The following is a 17,725-nucleotide window of genomic DNA, read 5'->3' on the forward strand; positions in this document are numbered from 1 at the left end:
CAAGGCCATCGTCAGCCCTCGGCCCCCATCCCTCCCCATGCCCCCGCTGTGCCCTGGCGTCCCGGGTGGGCGAGGGAGAGGAGGCGGGTCCCAGCCCGGAGGCGCGAGGAGCACGGGGACTCTCCCTGCCACCTCCAGGCCGCAGGCGCACGCCAGCCCGGCACCCAGCTGCCGCGTCCGCCCCAGGCCCGGCCGAGCTCCCAGGCCCTGCCGCAGCGGCGGCTGCTTTGTATGGACGGCGCGGCATTTTGGGTAATGAAATATTCACAGGTCAGTGATTCCTTGAGAAATGACGGGGATCAGTCGATTCCTTTTTCAGGAAGTAATTTTCTTCCCCTTCGCGGCCTCTGCCTTGCCGCTGACGATCATTAGCACGAGAAGAGGGGCTAGATCGAACGCGCTCGTCAGAGCTCAGGACGAGCCCTGCCTTGTCCCCGGGGGCCTGGCCTAGGGGCCCCAGCCTGCGTGCACCCACGTGGGGGAGGGCTGCAGGGGACTGGCTGCTGGCCCTTCGGGGGAGTCTCACCAGCCTCCCCCTCCCTGGGCACGGTGCGTATGCGGCCCCCGGGACACCCGGTTGGGGGCCGGCCTCCCGTAGCCACTTCCCATGCTCGGAGTTCACATTGCAGCCAAGGGTGACCGGTGACTCAGCGTCCGTACCTCAGCCTCCCCTTCTGTAAAATGGGCTACCCAGGCCAGCGTGGGTCTGCACGGGGTCTCGCATGCACGGAAGGCGTCTGCGGAAGTCAGCCCGGAACCGATCCCCTCCTTTCTCTGGCAGGCCACGCACCGCCCAGCCCCGTGGGGCCCCAGATTCCAGTGCGCCCCCTTGTACCACCCCTGCCACCCCGTGTGTGACCACAGCTCCCGCGGACGTGGGCCTCCGCGTCTCTGCGGGTGGAGAGGAGTCCAGGTTCTCGGTTCGGGTTGGACGGGCGCCGGCCTCGGTGTCCGCAGCGGACAGTGCGGGAGCCCGCTGCGGGGAGCGGGGACTGGGGTGAGGACGAGGCCTCCCGCGCTGCTTTTCTGTTTTGTCTCGTTACCTCTGCAAGATCTGAAGCCGAGGACCTGGCCACAGGCTGTGTCCAGCAGCAGGTCAGGGCCGGGGCTGACGGTGCTTCTGCTTCAACTGGAGGGCAGGGCGGGGGCAGGGGGCGCCTGGGCGCACAGTCGGTGATGCGTCCGACTCTGGGTCTCGGCTCGGGTCGAGTTCTCAGCGTCAAGAGATCGACCCCATGTCCTGCCCCACGCTCAGTGCTGAGTCTGCTTGCGGTTCTCTGTCGTGCTCTGCCTCTCCCCTGCGCGCACACACTCATGCTCCCCTCCGCCCCGCCGGTAAAGAAGTAAATCTCTGGAAAAAACAAAACGACTGGAGGGGACAGCAGTGTTGCTGCCAGACTGCGTGCCCGACGGCGGGGAGCAGGGGCTGCCCACCCTGCTGGGGCCCCTGCCCGCCTGCCCCCTTGCCGGAAGCGTAGGAGCCCACCCTGCTTCCCAACACAGCCACGACGAGGGCGCTTTCAACAGGCTGTCCCCGCAGACTCTGGCAGGGACCAGGACTGGCCCCAGGACCCAAGGGGCCTGCAGACCTTCACCAGGAGGGACCAGGACCTGGGGACGGCGGCTGTAGTCACACGGCCCCACCCACACGCGGAGGGGCCCCAGCATGGCACCAGATGCCGTCACCCGTGAGCCAGCCCCAGCCAGGGCGGGGAGAGGTGGCCCCATGTGCAGCCCGGCCTGCGCTTGTGGGCTGCCCCTGGGACGGCCACTCCTCACGGCCAGAGAGCGGGCTTGAGATGGCCATTACGTGCCGGGGGACTCAGGGCCAGGAGACCCCTCTGCTGTCCCCCAGGTGGGCCCGAGGCATGCCAGTCTGCTCTGCAAATGCCCGGGGACTGAAGGGCCATCCCTGGAGGCAGGTAGCCACTGATGGTGTCTTCTAGGGCTCAAGTTTGGGCCAGAACAACTTGGGGAAGGGATGAGAGGGGCCAAGCCTGGACCAAGAGCAGACTGGGGACCAGGCCCTGGATCCCGGGTTCAAGTCCACACAGAGCACCAAGGGCTGAGTCACTGAGGGTCCCCAGACTGGGTTTAATGCTCTGTGTCAGCACGGGGTCCCCATGCAGTGGGAAACAGCGAAAACCGTTCATAGGCCTGCCGACTGGGCCCGCGTGGCACCCATGGCGATGCCCCGAGAGCTGAGATTGCCACAAGTTCAGGGGTCCTGGTGGCATCCTGTGCGTGCTGTGAACTTGCCGCCGTGCACAGGACACCCTCCCTCACAGAGGTGGACTCGGCGCCACAGGTCAGCAGTGGCCTGAGCTGACGTGGTGGGAGGTGGGCAGGCCTCAGCTCGGGGGCCTAGACAGGCTTCCCCCGACCAGACCTGGCCCAACAGAAACCCGAAGGTGCGGGCACAGCGTCCCTGCCCCCCCCCCCGAAGGGTCGGTGCCGACATGCCCCTTCAGGCCCCGAGGAGGCCCGGCTCTGCCCCACAGGGGTGGCTGGGCCCCGCCGGCAGGAGGCAGGGCGGCAGCGGGTGGGCTCGGAGAGCCCGAGGAGTCCGTGCCCATGAGGCCCCCTCTAGCCCCGGCTGCAGCCAGCGTTCACAGCCTCGGGGGGTGGGATGCGGGCAGCAGTATTTTTTAAAACTTCCGGGGTGTGTGCAGTGTAGACGCGTTTGAGAATCTCCAGTCCACAGGGGCACAGCTGGGAGCTGGTTTGAAAGGTTGAGTTCAGGCCAGCCCCCCTGCTTGCTGGCCAGTCAGTCCCGGCAGGACCCCCGGGAGGCGCGTGAAGCTTCTGGGGTGCGACCCCCCCCCCACGCTGGGAGACTGGCCGCCGGGATCCGTGCTCCCAGCTCGCGCTCTGGGTTTCCGAGCTGTTTCCCTCCACTCTCTGTTTCCGGCGCTTCACTGGGAAAGGCAGCACCTGAGGGCTCGGGGCCGTGTCCGGCGATGTTCTGTGAGAACCCCACGGGGCTCGTCCAAGCTCGCCTGACCCCGTGCAGGAGCCAGCTGAGAACACACGCGGCCTCACTGGCTTCTGCCTTCTGGGCCTGGTGACAGGGCGGAGGTGGGGGGCACAGCAGCGCCTCTGCTCATTTGATGGACCCGGCCCCGGGGCCCGGCCTGGCGGAGACACTGAGGAAAGGCAGGGCTGCCTCCCCCCCCACCCCCGCGTGCTTAGCCCACGTCCTCCCCCAGGGCCTGTTCCTGTGCAGGGAGCCGGCCCGGCCTCTCCCGGCCAACGCCAGGCCCGGTCACTCAGTCCCCCTTCTCTGCAGGGGGTGTGGTGGCAGAAGGAGCCGCAGGGAGCCTGCTGTCCTTCCCCCGCCATGGGCCAGCCAGGCCTCTGATCTTGGGGTGCTTGGGCTCCAGACTCCCCTCGTGGATGTCCTTGAGGGCAGGGGTAACGAGGGGGCCCACGCGCAGGACCCGTCCCGGCTGGGGGGCCGTTGAGCAGGAGCAGGCCCTGAGGAGCACCCCCTTGCTGGTCTGCCCCTCGGTTGGGCACAGGAGCCCTGGGTCAGGGTCCTTGTGGACTAAGAAAGGGGGGAGGGGTCCGCACAGCTTCACACTTCCTGCTGGAGGGGCTCAGAGGGCCACTGCCCTTCAGGGCTGCCTGTGGCTTCCAGGCTAGAGGGTGGCCGCCTACAGTGCCCTCCCTGGGGGGCCCCGGGGTCAGTTTTAAGTCGGCTGGTCGGCAGAGCGGGTCCCCTGGGGGCTGGAACGGAGGTGTCCCTGGTGCCAGGGAACCCTGGTTCTGGCAGCGGAGACCCTCCCCGCCCCTCGACCCCGTCTGTCTGGGAGCCACTCTGTGAGGTCCAGAAGGTAACGTGCCCGGGAGGAGACCCCCCCCCCCGCCCCTGCTGTGGCTGGGAACCACCCAGGAGTGGAGGAAAAGAGGCAGCGGAGCCCTGATTTGTAGGAACTCCCAGAACAGCACGGCTCAAGGCCAGAGTCCTGGGTGGCCCCGAGGCTGTGCCCGCAGGCGGGGGTGACCCCTGGGCATCTCTGCGGGATGGAGGCCCAGGGTACAGAGAAGGGATGAGCTCCCGGTGAGCAGGCCCAGTGCGGGTCCCTCCTCACAGAGGTGGGTCTGTCCACAATGCAGGCCGTGACCCGTCAGGGGCCCAAGTCGCCCACAGACCCAGCCAGCGCCCCTGAAAGGGAAAGATGGAAGTACCCGTCCTCCTCCGCTGGCCGGTGCTCGGCGGTGCCCTGGCAGAAGAGTGGGCAGAAGTACGGGTTCGTAGACCCCTTGGCTCCGCGTCTCAGCCCGTACCTCACTGCCCTGTCCTGCCCAGGGTTTGTCTCCTTCATGCACTTGTCCCCCAGACTGTACTCCTTGGCATGCCAGGAGAGGCCCGATGCAGGGGTGCAGGGGAGGGGCCAGCACTCTTGTGCCCCATCCTCAGACCGGCCCCTTGGTAAGGTTCTGGGGGGCCCCCAGGGGAGCCCTGCCCCTCCCCCACTTAGAGCCCCAGGCACCCCCACACCTGCCACGGGCCAGTCTGCACGGAGCGGGCAGCCTCTCCACCAGCCCCCCGCCCCACCCACACGTGGCCCTGTCGCCCTCAGAAGCCCAGTGCACTAAGGGCGCTGCCCCAGTGGGGGGCGATCCCCCGACCTGGTCAGTGCTGCTGCGGTCAGCAGGGTGGGGGGCATCCGCAGAGAAGGGGCAGCTCGGAGTGGAAATTCCATTAGTGTTCAGCCATGGGCAACAGGGCCTGTTCAAAGAATACATTCAATTAAAAATTGATTTCTCAGTGTAATCTCTGTCATAATGAGCCCCATCCCGACCCCGCCCCACCGTCCCAGACAGCACAGCTCTCACCCGCCCGGCCCTGCCGGCCCCCTGGCCTCTGCGCCTTCGTGGGGACGATGATATGGGCTGCAGGGCCTGCGTCACCAAATCGGGGAATAGTTGCAAATGAGGTGCACAGGGGGTTTTGTTCAGGGAAAGCGTCACAGCAGCAAATCTGTCTTTATTTACCGCGAGGTTGTGTTTTCTGTGTGGCTCGGGTTAAAAGCTGCAATATTTAATTTCCCTCGATCCAGACAGTATCTGAAAAGCCTCATGACGTGAAAAGACCACCAGCGTTTTGCCTCCCTCTCTTCCCACAAACTCAGGCCCCGGCAAGCGCCCGCGCCCCACGCGCTCGGCTCCCAGGCGCCCCCATTTCTTGGCTGTTCCTTCTCTTCTGGCTTTTCCCCACGGTTCTCTGCTTCCTCCGAGGTCAGGCAGGGGAGGCTGAGCTGGTTCTCCAAAGCCCCTGGGCATCTGGGCGGTGGGATTCCGGCGGCACAGCTCGAGGGATGGGGCCCGGAGGGGACACAGCACGTGCTTCCCACTCACCCGCGTTGACCCCAGCCCAGCCGGGCCCGCTTGCGATTCCTGTCTTCCCACAAGGAAGCAGAGGCCCAGAACGGTAAGGGACCCCCACTACTCAGGATCGGGGCTCAGGCCTGCTGGACCGCGGTGCCTGGCTGTGGTTCCGCTATATTTGGGATTCAGAATGCTCAGCCCCACTCTGCTTCCCTCCTGACCCTGACCTGCTGATTTGCCGTGTGATCTCGGGCCCCAGGTTCACCCATTTGAGTCTCTATTAAAAAAAAAAAAAGAAATGGGCGCCTGGGTGGCTCAGTGGGTTAAGCCGCTGCCTTCGGTTCAGGTCATGATCTCAGGGTCCTGGGATCGAGTCCCGCATCGGGCTCTCTGCTCAGCGGGGAGCCTGCTTCCTCCTCTCTCTCTCTCTGCCTGCCTCTCTGCCTACTTGTGATCTCTCTCTGTCAAATAAATAAATAAAATCTTTAAAAAAAAAAAAAAAGAAGAAGAAGAAGAAGAAGAAAGAAAAGAAACCCATGCCTGGCTACCTGTGATGTAATTGAGATGTAGTTGAGAATCAGGTGCCCAGGAGGCACCTTCCATCCCCCCCACCCCCCGCAGACAGGTCCTCTGCCTTCTGCCCCGGCCTGCGGCCTGCTCGGCTGTGGTCCCCCCATGACTCCTGGCGGCAGACAGAGCTCCCAGCTGGCCACAGCCTTCCGCACTCAACCATCCATTGGCCCCGATTCTAGCTGCCTGTTTGTTCAGGTTTTTTTGGGTTTTGGGTTTGGGTTTCTTTTTTCCTGACTCGAGCTACACTAGGAGAAGATACATCCATTGTTCCTGCTCGTTAGTAAAGGACAGTGTCTTTCTCTCCCTCCAAGCCCGCCCCAGCCTGCGCCGGTCACTGCTCTGGGGATGCATGACCTCCTCTTTCTTGTTTTCATCTGCATTCGCGGCTGATCGGAGCCACGCGGAGTCCCGGGGTCCCCCACAGCCAAGAACAGAGCTGCATCCCAGACACTGTCCAGGACCCGACCTCCTCCAAAGCCTGTCCTTCACTGCCTTGGTCTCTCCCTCTGTCCTCCTGGCCCTCAGCAAGGTACAGCCCCAGCCCCCCTATGGGGACCCTGGGGTCCTTTTGTCACTCAGCAAGAGGCCCTCAGCATTGCCTAGGGGGACCCATTGCCAGCCACGGCCAACAGTTCCTTCGAGGGGACAAGCCGCCCCCCATGGTATCTGTTTGTGGTTCCTGAAGACACTGCTTCTGGTAGGCCTTGGGCAGAAAAAGAGTTCTGGGTCCGAGGAGTGTGGGAGACGGTAGGCTCTACACAGTTAAACACGTCTGTTTCCTACAGAATGTCTGGGGGCCTTCTCTAGAACATCCCAGGAGCCCGGAGTTCTGGAGCACGTGACCTGGGCAGTACTGATCCACAGAAAGTGCCTGGAGTGTGGGTGAGAGACGCTGTGCCTCTGTGAGCTGTGGGACCTGAGCCCTGCCTCTCTCCTCGTCTGGGAGTTGGAGACGTGGCTCTCAGGTATGGGGAGGAGCCTGCTGAGATAACAGGCAGGAAGGTTCTGGTAGAGGGACGCTGCATGTGGCCATCAGAGCAGGGTGGGCAGAGCCACCCTCGGGGCTGCCAGGACCCTCCCGGGAGGCCCCAGCTGGAGAAGCCTGGCAGGGACACGGGACGGGGACTCGGCGCGCATGCTGGGGATTGCGGAAGGGCTGTGCTCAGAGCTGGCCCTGTCACTTGCCAGCAGGGGGACCACAGGACCCTTACTCGCCTGCCTTATCTGGATCGTGGGGTTAGTGACCCCCACCTTGTCCAGCTGGGGTGACGAGTCAGTGAGATCCTCGCCGATCCCGGGCAGTGTGATCCGTCCTCTGTGTCGTCCTGCCGAGTGCCCTGGCCCGCCCTGGCCACAGCCTCTCCGGGCGGCACCTGGTCCGGGCTGGTGCCATTTCTGCCTGTGGGAAGGTCTGCTTCTGTCCGAGTCCTGGCCCTCAGGGGTCGTCCTGTGCCATCCCACCCATAGAGGAGTCAGAAGGGCAGCTCGTCCCCCTCCCCGGCTGTGGAGCGATGGCCTCTGACTGCCCAGCTTGTGGGTGTGGAGTCCAGCGTCCTCGTCAGCAGGAGAAGATAAATGTTTTTAATTCAGGGAGCTTTTCATGAGCCAATGAAAGGGAGTAAATCATCCTAGGCCCCAGAGCCCAGAGCTCGTGCCTGGTGGCAGTGAGGTAGGCAGCCACTGGGGCCGAGTGGCAGCCAAGCAGGGTCACTTGGACCACAGGTGGACTGGGGACCTGGCCATCCAGGGTGCCGGGCACCCCCAGCCAGCTCTTCTTCCAGGGGAGGGCGGGAGATGTCGGCCAGACGTCTGCTGCCTATGGACTGGGTTCGGGCGCATGTGCGCTGCGTGTGGGAGACAGGAGCGCGGGCGTGGGTGTGAGCGCGTCCCGGAGTAGGACCTCAGTGAGAGCTGTACAGCGTGTGTGTTTGTGTCAGTGAGGTGTGCATGAGGGGCACAGGCGACCTGGACGCGGTGCGACGCGGTGTGTGGGTGTGCGTGAGCCAGGAGTGAGTGCCCGCTCTGAGAGCCAGTGCTGCGTGCGTGCCCCTCGAGTGTGTGTCGTGTGTGCACGCGTATGCTCATGTACAGGCGTGTGCCGTGCCTTGGGATGTGCCCTGGGCGTCCCTGCGAGCGTGCCCTGCGTGCGTGCAGGAACGTGAGTGTGCCGCCTGTGCGTGCGCCTGTGTGTGCGAGCACGCGTGTGCACGCGGCTTCTGGGGAAGAAATGCTCAGAGATGGAGTTGTCAGCCCCGAGTTGACAGGCACAATCAGCAAAGTGCAGCGTCGGCAGGAACGGCCCGGCTGCCTCCATCACCCGGGAGGAAACGGCCCCGCTTTGTGCTGAGGAGGCAGACTGTGGCTGGAATAAAGCAAGTGGAGCAGACCCAAAAACTTCATTAATTAAAGAAACTCGTTAATGAGGGACATTTAATCAGCTGCAGATTAGATCCGTGCCTGCTTCTTCCATGAGCCAGGCGCCGAACAGGGAAGGAAGCCCGCCGGCCCCCTCCGCCCGCCCGCGCCCTCCCTCATGCACCCCAGGCCGGGCGCGGGCAGCGGGGGTGCCCCAGGCCGGCGGGGGCTGCCTCTTAGGATAGCCTGCTCCAGGGCAGGGGGACCGGGGGACAGGCGTGTGGGTGGGTGGGTGGGAGCTCACAGGTACGCGGAGGCATGTTCCCGCGAGGGGGCAGTGGGGGGTGGCGTTGGGGTCAGAGACGCTTGACCGAGACTGGGTCTGCCCGCCCCCGCGCCCCGCAGCAGGATCAAGAGACGCGTTTGGGTCTCACTGAGTGGCAGCTGGTGGGCCGAGCGCAGAGACACTGTGAGACGCCCTCCAGCGCACAGGGCGGCCCGCCCCAGAGGATGAGGTGGAGAAGCCCTTCCCTGGGCGGCTGGAAAACGCACCTAGGGAGGCAGGTGTGCGTCCACGTGGCTACGGGTGGTCTGTGCACGAGGGAGCGTGTACCTCGGGGGACACCAGGGGAGGCGTGTCCCTGTTAGACCAGGAGAAGGCTGGAGTGGGGACCTTCAGAGGCCCATGGGTGGGTGTGCGGGGCCCAGGCCCTCAAGGCCAGTCCAGGTCTCCTAGGAAAGTCCCCACTTTGAAGTGCGTTTAGAGACTTGTGTGCTGGGTGTCCAGGGCTCTGAGGATGAGGACCCCTGACCTGGGGCAGCTGTCTCCTGGGAAGCACCCAATGCACATGGGCTGCCTTGGGCCCCCATGCAGGCCCCGGTGACAGCTGGCACAGCTCAGACCCCAGCTCCCAGGGATTCCTTCCCGGCCCCTGGCCCTGGAACAAGCCACGTGAGGACACAGCTGTCAGGCAGTCCGCACACCCGCTTGCGCCCCGTACCTTAGTCCTGACTGCGTGTGCAGAGGCCTGGCTGCGGGCACCATCCGCGGGGCGTGGCACTGCGGGGCGTGGCACTGCGGGTGCCGCCTTCCAGGGGCTCCCCGGCATGGGTCCTGTGACCCACTGCCTGGGCAGTGTGAGGCCCGATGGCCCCTGGTGGACAGAGCCTGAGTAGGGGAGGCAGAGCCGGACCTCTGGTGGGGGCAGTAGCCACCAGCATGGAAGGTCCCAGTCCCCAGAGCAGGTTTGCCCCCCACCACACACCGAGAAGTCGGGAAGCCTGCGGGCTTCTTTGGCAGGACTGTGGGCCTTAGGGCAAGGACTGTCCGGTGTGAACAGTCACCACCCCCCTGCCTCCTTCCCAGGGCTGCCACCATCACCCAGCTGTCCTCCCGGGGAGCCCCAGCCCCTCACTTGTCCTTCCTCGTGGGTCCCACGCTGTTGACGGACGGCAGGCGAGCTGTGCCGGGCAGGCTTGTCCTGGGGCCATGGGCAGAGCAGGTGCTCAGAGGTGCAAACAGGTGAAGGAATGAGGTGCTGTCCCCTGGGGGGGACCCACCCAATTCTCAGACTGGGACCCTCAGAGTCTCTCCTGAGTCAAGCAGAATACCCCCCATCCTAACCTCGGCCCCGGGGGTCAGGGTGGGGGCTGTCCGGGACTCAGAAGCAAGCCCCCGCCCTGTGGCATCCATTCCAGACTCACTCTGTTCTGGCACCCCAGGTGCCCACCCACGGCCAAGACCTACCCACGGCCACTGTCCCCTGATGCTGCTAAGCAGGTGTCTGCCCACGGGATGAGAGCACCCCCTCCCCATCTCCCGGTCACCAGGGCCAGGCCTCCCGTCTGTAGAGAAAACAGTACCTCCAGCAGAGCATCATGGAACATGTCCAAGGTCGCTGCTCGACCCTGGCATGGAAGCTCTTTCCCACTCTGCAAGCATCAGCTCAAGGCCTGCAGACCCCAGCCTGGGTCCCCGGAACAGGAGTTTGGGCTCGAGCTCGGTCAGAGCACCAGCAGAGACGGCAGGTCCCTTCCATGGAACACCCGGGGTTTGTGATCTGTAGTAACAATTCTCCTGAGTCACAGATTCTGAGTCGGGAGAGCTGAAGGGCCGAGAATCTGCATTTCTAACCGCCCCCGGGCCAGGCGATGCTGCTGGCCTACCGGCCGGCGCTCAAAAACCTCACCGTGTCCAGCCACATAACCTGCATTCTGTCCACACCAAGTCTCCCCTCCCAGGGACACTGCACTGACCCCCAGCTCCCAGATGTCCCCAGGGAAGCAAGGCCACCAGGGGAGTTATCCCAGCTGACGGATAAACCCACGGTTCCCGAACGAGATCCCCGCAGGTGTCTGGCTGTGGGGCGTGTTATGTAATTTCTGTTGCCAGGAAATTTACCTTCCTAATTACATTTTGTGAGTTTTCATCTGAGTGTGGCTTCGCAGAGCTCTCGGTAACGAGGAGAGGACACATGGGAGGGAGAGCCGATGTCTAGGACCCAAGGCCCCTGGGCACAGACTCTGGGCTACACCCAAGGTTGGCTCCTGCCCACCCCCCCAACCGCCATCCGCACCCCCGCCCGCCCACCTCGTGGCTGGGGTGCTGTGCTTAGTATCCTGTTCCACTTGCTACATGAGGACCACGGGCCATTAATAATGCTAATATTCCTTAATGAATATGCAGAAACCAGACCCGTGGGCGCAGGGGGCTCTTCCTAGAGACGCAGAGCCAGCTGCCCCAGACCCCTGAGGGGAGTGGCTGGGGGGGGCTGCTCGCTTGGGGTCAGCATGGGTGAGCTCTCAGTGGTACTCCTGCTGGGGGTCACTTTGACAGCTGCCCGGTAGCTCGCTCTGTCCTCAACGAGGCCCTGGGAGGGAGCTACTGCCCGGTGTTCTCTCCGCCCCACTGAGGGGAACCTCGTGCCCACACGCACCCACCACAGCAGCATCTCAGAGGGCCTCAGGGCAGGATGGTGGAGGAGCTGAGCTTGGAAGGCTTCCTGGAGGAGGTGTTTGGTCACTTCCAGGACAGGGTAGGGTGCTCCTCCACTAGGCTCCCCTGTGCAGTGGGGAGAAGCCAGTGAATGGATCATCCCCGGGACATGGCACTTCCTTGGGGCCTGCACTCCGTCCCCCGGCAACTGAAGAGGGTCCCTCTGCCCAGAAGGGTTTGCTTTCCCAGTGCCGGTCAGAGCTGGGGGACCCTTCCCCCAATCTCAGAGTCGCTCATCTCCCGCACCCCTTCCTCCTGCTCTCAGAGGGGGGCCCATGAGCAGCCATTGAGAGCCACAAAAGGGGCCCTGCCCACTGCTTGGGGGAAGCTGGACTATACCTGCTCCCCCAGGTGCTCCTGCAGGGGCAGAAGGGGGGCTCTGCAGAGGGGCCCCCAGCTGACCGACGGCATCCCCCAGTTCTGCCTCCAGATGCTCAGGCACTCCTGGCACTCTGACTTCATGCGCTGTCACCTGTTGACTGTGGTCCCATACGGACCCGCAGCTGCGGATTCAGAGCACGGCAGAGCCCAGGGCATTTGTAAATAGGGTGAGGACCACTGCTGACTGGGCACAGTCTCTCTGCCCTCTCGCTACCCCCCAGGGCCGTGCTCGTTGCCCCACTGCCCAGCCTCCTGCAGAGACCCCACCTGGGCTTGGTGCCTGAGGTAGACCCCAGCTGTGACGGAGGGCGGCAGGGGCGGGGGAGGGTCCCCGGCCAGCCCAGCAGCCTGGAGCTCTCCATGGACCCCGGAGCCGGGACTGGTTGGTGGTGTTCTGTTCTGGCTTGATAGACAGTCCAGGGTGAACCCGCCTCCCAGCACGCAGCCCCCACCGCCGCGTGGCCCTGCTTCCCAAGCCCCATCAGCCACACGGCCCCTCGCTGATTCCCCAGGCAGCGGGGGAGCCCGGTGGAGGTGCCGCTGATGGGAGAAGGCGATTTATGGCACCACATTATTTATGATTTGTATGCAGTGGGTTTGGAGGGAATTACGGCTTAATCGTGTGAAAATCCATCCTTCCCCTGGGGCTTTTCAGTGGGGCGCGTTGGGGCTGAGTCTGGACTAAGGGCCTGTGGGCCCCAGCTGTGTGGCCGGCTCTGTTCTAGGGGGTGGGTGTGCGGCATCTCTTGGCCCCTGGGGCCCATCGTGGCCAGTGGTTCTTCCTGGTTCTTATTCCTGAACCCCCTTAGCATCTGGACCCCTTCTCAGAAAATGGTCTCAAATGCCTACAATACATCGCCTTATAAGGAAACGATTTTTACGAGAATACACTCATCAAAAGCGAGAAAACTGTAAAATCTTCTCCATGGCTTCTTTCCTACTGCGTGACATAACCAGGCCCGAGGCTGGTGTGCTCACTACCTAGTTTTGGAGTTGGGGTGAGCCTGTTGGCCACACACGCAGAAGGACCCAGTGTGGGCGGCCAAGTTCTCGGGGATGCCCAGGCCCTGGGCTTGCAGCCGCCTTTGTGGACGGGGCAGTGCCCCCCGCTCTGCTGCAAGATGGCAAGATGGCAGGGTGTTGTTCCATCCAGAGTTCTTGCCCCCAGACAGCACGCCCCCAGAGCATAGGGAGCGCGTGCAGAGCACACGGCAAGCACACCCAGAGTAGGGAGCACGGAGCGGGCGCACGCTGCTTTGCAGGCACGAGGCGGGCCCCGCAGCGGCTCTGGGCCGGCACCACCAGCTTCACAGTGTGGATGCAGAAGTCTGACCGCAGCAGGGAGACCAGAACAAGTGCCTCCGGGCTCCCCAGCCCTGTGCCCTGTGGAGAGGCCGGGTGCCCAGGACGTCCCCAGGGGATGGGCCCTCGTGCTGTGGGCAGGCTGAGAACCCAGGCTGGGCCCCCACAGAAGCCTCGTGTGTTCTCTGCAGGGGTTGGGGAGGGGCGCTGGGGGTGGGGCAGGGCTCCAGGCTCAGACCTTGCAGGTCGCCGTGGTGACCTGACCCCAGCGTCCTTGCCACCATGGCCTGCCCAGAGCCTCCAAAGCGCCGATGAGGAAGAGGCTCGAGACGCTGCTGGGAAGTGAGTGGCTGGGAGCGGTAGGAGACACAAAGCAGGGTGTGGGGGGCCGAGATGCGGGCAGAGGGCAGGTGGCGGGGCCAGCAGGAGCCCCGGCGGGCCGGCTCCTCGTGGCCCAGGGGAGTGGCAGAACTTGGATTCGAAAGTTGCCAGGGACTCAGGGACTTGGGGGCTGCCCCTTGGTGGGGCTTCTGCCTGCATGTCTCCTAACGTCTCTCTGGGCCTGTGGGGAGCAGACACGGGTGTCAGGGCCGCCTTGGCGCTAGACCCCCGCAGAGCCCTCTGCCAGGCGGCCCCCGGGTGCAGGAACACGGAGTGTGACGCGCTGCCGCCGGACAGGCCTAATTAGTAGCGGGTGTTGACGTGGCTGTGGGGGACAGAATGGAGTGGCGGGGGCGGCGGCTCGGGCGGACGCGCCTCCCTCCCTCCCAGCCGCAAGCCGCGCCGCCCTGCTCCCTCTTCGTTGACGCCCCCACCCGACCTCCCCACCACCCTGCCCCGCTGCAGCCCCTGGCCCAGCCCTGGGTAGAGCCCCCGTCATGCCTAGCGCCACGCCTCTGGCCTTCCCCAGGCCTCTTGCGTGGACGAGGAAGGTGAATCAGAGCCCCGGCCCTGCCCGGGGTCTCCGGAGGCCTTCCTGCAAGTTGTCCAGACTGAGGGAGGGAGTCTTTTCCAAGACCGAGGGAGGCTTCACGCAGGCGGCTCCACACGGAGGGAACTGCCGACGCCTCCAGGCAGGCTTCCCGCATCCCCGCACACCCCCCCAGCCCCTTGTTAGCCACTCGCCCGCTCGCCGCTGTCTCCCTGCAGGGTGGGAAGGGGAGGGCCACCGACGGAAGCGGCCAGCTCGGAGGCTGGGGGCACCCCGGCTGGTGGCTCAGTGGGGCTGATTTCTGTGACGTGCGCGGGACAGAGCTTCGGGGTCCCGGGGCAGGGAGTGAGCACGAGGGGCTGTGGACCCCCTTCCAGGCTGTGGGCGGCAGGCGTACTCCCGTCTGCTCCCGTTCGGACGGTGGTCCCTACGGGGCGGGCAGTGTCCCGTGCTTCCAGAGTCCGCAGGGCCTGGGCTCAGATCCCGGCTCCGTGTGCACGGGGGGCGAGTAATCTCCACTGAGCTCCTCCCTCGGTGGAGGACACGCGTTCACAGATGGCTTGACCACCCCGTGAGATGACGTGTGTTTACTGCTTAGCACAATGCCGGGCTCCTGAAAACCCTCCGCCGACGGCTGTCGCTCCCCAGATCATCGGTGTTACTCAGCATTTCCCAAACACCTGCCGTCTGCCTGAACTGTGTCGGGGGCTCCGAGTCCTGAAGAGCCCTTGCCCTCAGGGGTCCCGTGGTCTGGAGCTCCACACACACACCACACCCCCCCACCTCTGAGGTTCTGGAATATTCCGCTGAGCTCTGCTGCTGAAGCATCACCCTCCCCCCCATTTGCCCACGATGTGATAGCAGCCCAGCTCTGCCCTGAGCCGTACCCGCACCGCCTGGACCAGCCCATCACACGTCTTGAAGGACTCCAGGAGGGAGGCTTGAGAGTGCCCAGGAGCGCAGTCCCTGCATCTGAAGGATGGGGTGCACGGGGGCTGGGAAGGGGTGTCAGATGGAGATGGGCGCTGGCCCTGCCCCCCAGGGCTCCCAGGCTCCCTTTCCCACTGCTAGGACCTGGCCCTCCCCCCAGAGTGCCTGGGCTAGTTGGGGGCACTTCTGTTCCTGTCTGGCAAGGACGCTCTCCTACTGCTGCCTGAGCCCCAAAACTTGGGGTCAGGAGCCCATGAGCTGTGACAACGGCCTGTTTTAGGGCTGAGGGAGCAACTGAGTCAGAAGGCAGGAACCTGGGTCAGGGACCAGGCCCTGGGCTGTGGCTATCCGCCCCCTGCCTCCCGCGTCCGTCACCCCAGCTGAATCCCAGAGCCGCCCGTTCTTCCTCTCTGGGGTTCTTCCTCTCTTCCTCTCGGAAACTGCTGGGACTGTTTATCCCTGTGTCGGTGCCCCCTCCCACGTGTGGGGAGCCCCTCTGTGCATGCTGAGCTGCCTCCGGGCCCAGCTCCTGCTCTCAAGTGGCCTCCCAGGAAATTCGAACGTTAACGTGAGCCAGACGCCGCGGAGAGGCTCATTGGCTGTCCCTGTGAATCACGCCATGCGTTTCCTATGCAGTTAATATGGGGGGGCCTCCGTGGGGGCGTCTGCTTCTGCCGGTCTCCACGCTTCCTGGTGTGCCCCAGGCAGCTAGCACCTGGCTCCAAGTGGGCCCTCTGTGCCTCTCCGACCGTCACCGAGTTCACCGCGCCGCTGCTCCGTCCCCGCTGGTGGAGACACAAGGCCAGCCCTGCCTGCACATCCCCCCCCAGGGTCCCTTTCTGGAATCCTGCTTGTCACGGGTCCTGGGCCAGTCTCCACCGTCCTGGGAGACATCCAGAAACCCTGTGATACTCCTGCCCGGTGCGTCTGGAATCACGGCAGGACGTCTTCCCCAGAACCGAGCGCCGTGTAGCATGAGTGGAGCAGAGCTCTGGCGGGCGGGCGGGCTCGCCGGGGATGGGAGTTGGCGGGCATCTGGCCGGTTCCCTTGGCACCATCGCGGGCCTGGCTTCATCTCTGTGCCTCTCTGAAATTTCATCTTTCTCCCCAAAACTTCACTTTCTAGCCGTTGGCACATTAAAAAGAGAAAGTAAGACCGTCCCCTCCGGTAAAATTCTCCGCTGTCTCTCCCACTCTTGCCCCTCCCCCCGGTCACCCTGAGCGTCCGGATGCGCTCCCACGGCCCTGTCCCTGCGTTCTCTGCAGCGGTCCCCTCGCTCCATGAGACTCCCTCCCGTGGCCCCGAGCCAGCCTCGCTGGGCCGACCCAGCCCGTGAGGGCCTCCTTCTTCAGCAGGCGGGTGTCTGCCAGGCCCCCCTACCCCTGAGAAAGGGAAGGCGCTGCGGCCAGGGCGACGGTTCGGAACACCGGCCTGGATTCAGAGCCAAACAGAGCCGTTCGCCTGTGTCCCCTGACCCGTAAGAAGGGAGCCGCCACGATGCATCCCCAGACCCGCGCTGGGGAAGAACGGGTGCGGCCGTGCCGGTTCTCCGTGCCTCGGAGGGTCGGCCGTGGGAGGGCGAGTCCATGGAAGACAGTTGGTGCAGGCCCCGAGGCTGAGCTGGGCGCTGGGCGGAAGTTTCCAGAAGGCGGATTTCAGTTCAGTGCGTGGAAGAGCTTTCTGGCAGAGCTGTTCCAAGACCGAGGGAGGCTTTGTGTTGGTCGTGAGCAGAACCCGGTGGGGGCGCCTGTCGGGGAGGCAGAGAGAGCAGAGTCCCAGTTTGCCTGGCAGGCCAGGTCGGGTGTCACCTACAGGCAGAGACGTGAGCCACTGGCTTGTGTGTTCTTGGGACGGCGGGCCGGGGCAGGGGTGGGGAACCTCCTTCCAGGCTGGGAGGTCAGAGCCATGAAGTCCCTTGGCTCAGCTGTCTTTGGAGGCTGCGGGGACTTGAACCACAACCTGCTGCCTGCCGGGGGTTCGCCCCAGCTCAGCCCACCTCCCCTCCCAACACTGATTCCGCACGGACCCTGGGAGCGCTGGCGGCCGGCTCTGGAATGCTCACAGAGGTTTTATGGACTGGAGACTCCTGGAAACCAGCCCTCCTGTCCTCGTGGCCCTGTGAATTGTCACACGCTGCATGCCTGTGGACACTGTGGACCGGGTTTGGGCGCTCAGTGTCTGTCCGTCCCATCATGGTTCCAGCTTCTGGGGGCATGAGCCGTGGCATCTCCAGGACCCAGCCCTGGGCCCCACTCCCCACTGCCCTCCGCCACGTCCACATAACAGCCGTGGACTTCATGCTGCAAGTCCCTCACACCTCCTGCTCCCTCGCCACGTGGCCTGTGGCCCGGGTCCCCTCCGTGGGATGCAGCTTGTGACCCCCAACTCTTGGGTCACCAGGAAGTCCCTGAGTCTGCAGACTCCTAGGGCAGCAGGCCCCACTGGCTGCCAGTGTGGGGCTGACCCCAGCCTGTTCACCTCAGTGTCCTGGTGCCAGGGACGTATCAGTGTGTGACAGGGAGGGTCCAGCGCCTCGAGGCAGGGGCCCTTGCAGGAAGTGAGGCGGGCAGGTCACACCCGCAGGGTTTGGTGGTCTGTGCCCGGTCACCCCGCCCCGCCTGCTTCCGCCCTGTCTGGAAGCCGGCTTTGCCCAGAGCGGGAGGAATGGCTCGTTGCCCAGCCTCAGCCGCTGACCTCCCACAGCAGCCTGGCACGTGGGCCCCGGGCATGTGGCGCCCTCCTTCCTGGGGGTGAGGAGTCCAAGAGCCAATTAGGCTGATTGTCCTGGAGGGACTGTGAGCAGGAGGAGCCAGAGGGACTGTGTGGACAGAGGAGTCCGCGTGGGGCTCCGTCGGCGGCCACTCTCCCCTCCCCTCCCCCCTGCTCACCTGGCATTCCGCCAGCCCATCACAGCACCTCCCCC

General features: G+C 64.6%; 1 protein-coding gene across 10 annotated transcripts in view; it reads left to right on the forward strand.

The window, feature by feature from the left end:
• RBFOX3 (RNA binding fox-1 homolog 3) overlaps window positions 1-17,725 on the forward strand; it is a 181,205-nt gene that overhangs the window by 135,261 nt on the left and 28,219 nt on the right. The window contains exon 3 of one of the 10 annotated variants that reach the window (XM_013054344.2): window positions 6,693-6,872. The exons of the other annotated variants lie outside the window; for them this stretch is intronic. The gene's annotated coding sequence lies outside the window, so the exon portion shown is untranslated. The remainder of the gene's footprint in view (window positions 1-6,692; window positions 6,873-17,725) is intronic. 10 annotated transcript variants of the gene reach the window in all.

This window comes from Mustela putorius, unplaced genomic scaffold (assembly GCF_011764305.1).
Source record: "Mustela putorius furo isolate JIRA1106 unplaced genomic scaffold, ASM1176430v1.1 tig00000873_pilon_pilon_pilon, whole genome shotgun sequence".
NCBI lineage: Eukaryota > Metazoa > Chordata > Mammalia > Carnivora > Mustelidae > Mustela > Mustela putorius.